Source organism: Gorilla gorilla, chromosome 10 (assembly GCF_029281585.2).
Source record: "Gorilla gorilla gorilla isolate KB3781 chromosome 10, NHGRI_mGorGor1-v2.1_pri, whole genome shotgun sequence".
Classification (NCBI taxonomy): domain Eukaryota; kingdom Metazoa; phylum Chordata; class Mammalia; order Primates; family Hominidae; genus Gorilla; species Gorilla gorilla.
In genome coordinates this window covers 90530441-90537356 of record NC_073234.2, presented here as the reverse complement: position 1 = coordinate 90537356, position 6916 = coordinate 90530441, and the positions used below count along the sequence as shown (strand labels likewise).

Sequence of the window (6916 nt, the reverse complement as noted above, 5' to 3'; positions counted from 1 at the left end):
GAATGACTGGTGAAGAAGGCTATGACCAAGAATTGTTTTTCAAAGCAAGGCTATTTTCAACTCTTACTTTTAATGCTTACCAATCAACATCATCTTATATTTATGGAAATTTGTTTTTCTCTTTCTTTAATCTAAAATGCCTTTTTGCAGCACTCTTACATATCAATTTTATAAGTATACAGCAAGCTTAAATTGACTAAACATCTATGTTATTATGCTAGATATTTATGCAGAGCCTCTGCAAATATGTATTTCTTACAAACCCAATGGTCAAGTTGTAAAATTAGTAATCCATGAATTCATCATATGTAGGTCTATTTTATTATAATCATCACAAAAATAGTTGATCCTTGAACAACATGGGTTTGAACTGTGCAGGCCCACTCATACATGGATTTTCTGTCACCTTTGCCACCCCTGAGACAGTGAGACCAACTTTTTCTCTTGCCCCTCCTCCCCAGTCCACTCAACATTAAGGTGGTTAAGATGAATACCTTTATGATGATTCACATACACTTAATAAATGGTAAATATATTTTTTATTCCCTATGATTTTATTAATAACATTTTTTCTCTAACTTACTTTATTGCAAGAATATAATATATAATGCAGATAACATTCAAAATATGTGTTAATTGATTGCCTTATTGGTAAGCCTTATGGTCAACAGTAGGCTAGTAAAGTTTTTAGAGAGTCAAAAGTTATGTATAGATTTTCCACCGTGTAGGGATCAGTGCCCCAATCTCTGTATTATTCAAGCATCTACTGCAATTATTTTGGGTAGGAAAATAGTGTATTGCGTAAATGCCATGGTCTTAATATGTCCCCTCAAATGCTTGTGTTAGAAACTTGATCCCCAGTGTGGCCGTGTTGGGAGGTGAGACTTGGGATGTTCTTAGGTTATGAGTGCACCACCTTCATAAATGGAATAATGCTGTTATAAAAAATTTCAGGAGGAGGTTCTCTCTCTCTTCTGCAATGTGAAGACAAAGAATTTGTCCTTCTCTTGCCCTTCTGCCTTCCACCATCTGAGGATGCAATAAGAAGACCCGTACCAGGTGTTGGCACTTTGATCTTTGTCTTTCTAGCTTTAGAGCTGTGAGGGAGTACATTTCTGTTTTTATAAATTACCCAGTCTCAATTATTTTGTTATAGTAGCAAAAAATGAACTAAGACAATGTAGTAGCTCATTTAAAGATGGTTAGTACATAAATATATACACATAAATATATATACATAAATATATACTATATATTATAATATCTAATTATATATATATATAATATATATATATATATATATATATATTTGAGATGGAGTCTCGACCTGTCACCCAGGCTGGAGTGCAATGGCGTGATCTCGGCTCACTGCAACCTCCATCTCCAAGGTTAAAACGATTCTCCTGCCTCAGCCTCCCAAGTAGCTGGGATTACAGGTGCCCGCCACCATGCCCAGCTATTTTTTGTATTTTTAGTAGAGACGGGGTTTCACCATGTTGGCCAGGATGGTCTCAGATTCCTGACCTCGTGATCTGCCCACCTAGGCCTCCCAAAGTGCTAGGATTACAGGCGTGAGGCACCATGCCCAGCCCATATATTTTTAAGTAAAAATAACTTGAGAAGAATGGAGATTTATTACAAGGATTAAAATATTGCACTTTCACTACATTTATGAGGAATATTAAGTATTTGAGCTAGTTTTGACCTCTATGCAAGGCAATATGGTATGACAGAAGTTAGGATGGTTGTCAGAGGATATGGAACATGGTCCTGTTTCTGCCAATTATTAACTACTTGAGTTGAGGCTGAGACCTTTTTCTCATTTGACAATAAAAACTACCAATTAGTAGATGCCTAAAATGTGTCAGAAATATTTCTAAGGCCTCTTTTGTCATTTAATACTCATAGCTAGTATAGTGTCATCAAAAACTGAGGCTGAAGGAGTTGTGCAACTTTCTCCAGGTGAGACATCTAGTGAATGACACCCAGAAGATAAATTCTATTTTATTTGTCTCCAAGGCCTGTGTAATTAACCACTGTAAAGAATGCTTAGCAAGAATGTATGAAATTGAGAAAAATATATATCAGATGCTGTTTTTCTTTTTGAATTCACAATACATAATATAAATGTTAGTTATTGTAAAGAGGGCAGATATGTAGGTTCATATTATTACTTTTTGAGCAAAAGAAATTTAGAGCATTAATCAGTAATACCAAACAATTCCCAAATTTCATAGCTTAACTCTAGTCTTTTATTTAGCTCATGATTCTGTAGGGCAGTGCATTTGGGCTGGACAGTTCTAGACAGATGAATAAGAGGAAGGAAGACAGTTTTCTACTTTTGGAAACCAGCTGGCTATCATATGGGGGCAGAAATGAGAAGTTTAGCTGTTTTGAGACACAACTTATTAATTTTATGGATAATCCTCTATTATGTCCTCTGAGTTGGCTCCTAATACTATTTCTTATTGTACGGAAAGTGTGTGTGTGTGTGTGTGTGTGTGTGTGTGTGTGTGTGTGTGCATGACTGTCATATATGTCTTTCATCATGATGTCAACTAGTTAAGACTTATTTTCATAGTATCAGGATACAGTTCCAAGAAAGAGAGAGGAAGGGAGAGAGAGAGAGCAAGAGTGTAGAAGCATACTAGACCATTTGAAGCCTGAGTTTGGAACTGGTACATAATCACTTCCATTCCATTCTATTGGCCAAAGTAGGTTACAAAGCCAGCACAGATTCAAGAGCTGGAGAAACAGACTTGAAGGGAGAAGTTGCAAAGTCACATTATAAAGGGCCAAATCTGTAGGGAGCAATGAAAAATTGTGGCCATTCTTTAATCTACTGCAGAAAAATTTTGTTTGTGGATATATTACTTTTTGAGAGTGAACAATATTTTAAAAATCCTCACATTAGACTTTAGAAGAATTAAGTTGTTCAAATGCTAGACTTTTGCAAGTATGTCATTCTGACAGTCACAGTGTGGCTTCATGAGATCAATCCACGTTTCTGATGGTGACGTAGTGCTTAGTTTCTGTAGCCTTTCTGTGATGCTGACTCAAGAATTATAAAGGAAGCAGCATTTCAGTTGCTTCCCTGCAAGGGGTAATGTCCGTACAGTTTTCTAAATCCTTGCTCCACACAGACCACAAAGGAAACCACAAATGTTTTTCCCCCTCAGTTTTCCATTGCCATATTTCAAAGCTTTGCTTTCTTTTCACTTTTATCTGACTTTTACAGCAGGATCAGTAAAGTTCGTTGGCTGGAGGGGTTTTCTGTTCTCTCCTGTCTTATATAATGGAGCCTGGATATTTGTTTTAGGTTCTTCCCCTGTTCTATTGACCAGCAAAAAATAAAAGAGACTGTATTTTATTCCTTGCTTTGTGTATCAATTCTCCATTGACATGCACATCTCATCCTTTTATCTTTCCACATTCTTATTTTCAAACTTTTCTGACATGTTCTCTATATAATTCTTTTTGAATCACAAGAAAAGTCTGAGTTCTTCTGAACGATGATCCTCTTGTCAATGTGATTATTTCTAGATAGCTTTATATAATATAACCTTACACCCAAACTGATTCATTAGATCTTTGTCTTTCCATTTTCCTCCCCATGAGTACTTTGCATTATCTTTTCCTTTCTTTTTGTTTTCTCTGTAGTTGTCTTATAATGCAACTAATATTATGAGACTAAAGGCTTTCATTACTGATTCCTATCATCTGTATGAGTTATCTTTTTACAGTCTTGCAATTTAATGTGAACATTCTCTCCATTTAAATTAAAAGGGGGTAATTTATGTGAAGCATTTTTAACATAGTATGATCTCAGTAAATACCTATTATTATAAATGCTTCTGTTGCTATTACAGTTGTTAATTTATTCTAAAGCAAACCACATTCCCCCTTTTACCTACTGAATTTACATTAAGAAATATATGATACCATCTAGACAATGGAAGAATGACTGTTAGAAGGTGAATATACGTTTTCTTTGTAATTTTTCTGGCAATTGAAATTTATTATCATTATTATTTTTGGAAATACCTCAGTGATTGATAATTGTACAAAATTAAAATAATTTTCTTCACGTTAAAGCCTTATACATTTTTGTGTGTGTTAGTAACTCACATGCTGGGTACACATTGTCTTTACACATTTACTGTAAAATTGTCCATAATTTAAAAAATAAATGTATATATTACATCTTTTGCATTTATTTTCTAGACATCAATGACCTTCCAAAGACCTTTTGGTTCTCTACTTTGTTAACCTATTTAATGTGTCATAACAGATAGACGTTTATTTGGTGAATTCACATTTTACTACCTGTCATCACTCTCTATATTGCTAAAATTTTCTTATTAATAACTCACAAATCTTGCTCTTTCTAAGCCGTAGTATCATATCAATACCTGTTTATCAAAGAAATCTTCTTCCACAGAGGACCTGGTGTTTTCCTTACTGGGTGGACTTCAATTCTAACAAACTATGCCTGTAGAATAGTGTCTGCCTTCCTTCCTTTTCTTTCTTTCTTTCTTTCTTTCTTTCTTTCTTTCTTTCTTTCTTTCTTTCTTTCTTTCTTTCTTTCTTTTCTTTCTTCTTTCTTTCTTTTCTTTCTTTCTTCTTTCTTTCTTTCTTTCTTTCTTTCTTTCGTCTTTCTTTCTTTCATGGAATATGCACACAGATACACACATGCGCGCGCGCACACACACACACACGATCTGTTTGGTGATGAGGACTGTTATAGGTTGAATAGTGCTCCTTCCCCTCATAAAAGTTGTATTAGAGTCCTAACCTTCAGGTACTTCAGAACGTAACCTTGTATGGAGATAGAATCTTTGTAGAGATAGTGAAGTTGAAATGGGGTCATTTATGGTGGGCCCCCATCTAATATAACTGATATCCTTATAAAAAGAGGATGTTTGGACACAGAGACAGATATGCATGGAGAGAAAATAGTCAAAAGAGGCACAGGGAGAAGATGCCCATCTACAAGCCAAGGAGAGAGGACTGGAACATATTCTTCCTCCACAACCATCAGAAGAAGCCAGCCCTAACAACACCTTAATTTTGTATTTGAAACTGGCAGAACCATGAGACAATACACTTCTGCTGTTAAGCCACCCAGTTTGTCATACTTTCTTATGGCAGCCCTAGCAAACTAATACAAGGGGCAATGAAAACTTGAGAAAGGGTGAAATTGGCTTATTAAAAAATTACTTGGATACTTGGGTATCTGTGGCTTTTCTCTTCAGCTTCAGACAAAAAGAAACCCTGGAGCTTGTACTTTGTAAAGCACTATCTTCCTGGGATAAACTTCTAAAACTTGTTTTGCTTTAGATAACCGTGGTGTGGTGGCTGGAGACTGACATTTGATTTGAAAAAGCAAGCCAGAGCTATGCATAAGACATAAAAAACAATATTTACTGTCACCTGTTAGTAGACCTCTCTCTCCGGCCAACTGTCATTGAGAAAAAAAAAATGCAATTGGTTTTAGATTCTCTCACTTGTTGGGAGGGGTGGGGCGTAGCGAGGGGTGGGGGGAGAGAGAGGGTGTGGAGAGTGGGGTGTAAATAAGGCAGGCAGAAGCTCCAGAGAGGGTGGAGACAGAGCTTCACGGAAGAAAAATATGTGAACCTGGTTGGTACACATAGCTTCTCCAGACCCACCCACCCACCCTTTCCTGAGCCCTGTGCTTCGGATGGCGGCGGGAGGTTGATGGCGAGTGGTGCTGAAGGGACAGCTCCAGCAGTGGCTGATTTGGGGGAGAAACAAAATCTGCAGATGGAATCCGAGCAGGGCGACTTCACCTTCAAGTGGTGAGCTCTCCTGACCTCCGGCCAGTCTCCACTTCATTCACGGCCAGCCGATCTGCCCGCTCCCGGAGGGGTCGGGCAGTGCCGGCTGGACCCGCCCCGAGCTCCATGGTTTGCCCAACCCTGCGCGATGGTGACTCTGGGCGCGGAGGTTGGCGACTGGCAAATCCGCAGATCACAGAATGAAGGCGGGGAGCGCGGCCGGCGGCCGGCGGGGGCTTTCTCCCCCACCCCAGCGCCCAGGGAAGCGGCTCAACCACCTGAATCCGGAAAACGCCAACAAGTAGTTTCTCGTCGGAGAAGGGCGGTTCAGCTGGACGCCAAGACTCAGTCCCGCTGCCCAGAGAACCTCGTCCACTCGGAAACCAAAGCAGAACCACTTTTCTCTCGGTCTCGTTAAGGTATCTGGAAATGGGGGCGGGGTGGTGAAAGGGGCGATTTCCTGGAAAGGGCATGTTGACCCTGCAGGCCAGCATCCCCCCGCTCCGCCTTTCCGCAGTAGGAATGTAGAGATGAAGCCCTGGGGAGAGGTGGCTGGGAGGCTGGAAACAGGGACACTGTCAGCGAGACTTTCAGCTCAGGGACCCAGGGGGTGTGCCTCCAAGCAGCTTTTCCCCGAGCCTCGCCCCTCCTAGAAAGCAAATCCCCCACCCTCCACCCACTAAGGGATTTGTTTTTCTTGGGAAGGGGGATGGGTGGGATGCATTGATCACTTCTATTCTTAAAGATGGATCTTAGTTAGTTGTTTCCTTTCCCAAGTAATAATAATATCAACAACAACAATAATAATAATGTGAAAAGGAAATCGAATGAGGAAATAAGTCAGAGGTCTCCTAGGTGAAAAGCAACAGCAGAGATTTTTTTTTTTTCTCTGACTTCTGCGTTGTCTTTTTGCTTGGTCTGTGAGCAAGTGTAGAGGTGATCCTAGAACAGGTTGCGCAGAGGGCACTCCCTGAGCGCTAGGGAGTAGCGAGGGGTCCGGGGTTGACCTAGGGTGGATGTGGAATCGGGGCTCTTCACAGGGTGGGGGGAGGGTGTGCTCTCACCCAACACTGCCAAGTTGCTTGAGGAAAACTCCCCGCCTAAGAGAATTGCATCCA

The 6916-nt window shown here is 39.7% G+C and overlaps 1 protein-coding gene across 14 annotated transcripts in view; it reads left to right on the top strand.

Moving 5' to 3' along the window:
* The first annotated feature begins 5943 nt into the window (after positions 1-5943).
* KCNC2 (potassium voltage-gated channel subfamily C member 2) overlaps positions 5944-6916 on the top strand; it is a 169648-nt gene continuing 168675 nt past the window's right edge. For all 14 annotated transcript variants that reach the window (XM_063694157.1, XM_063694146.1, XM_063694158.1 and 11 more), the window contains exon 1: positions 5944-6217. The gene's annotated coding sequence lies outside the window, so the exon portion shown is untranslated. The remainder of the gene's footprint in view (positions 6218-6916) is intronic.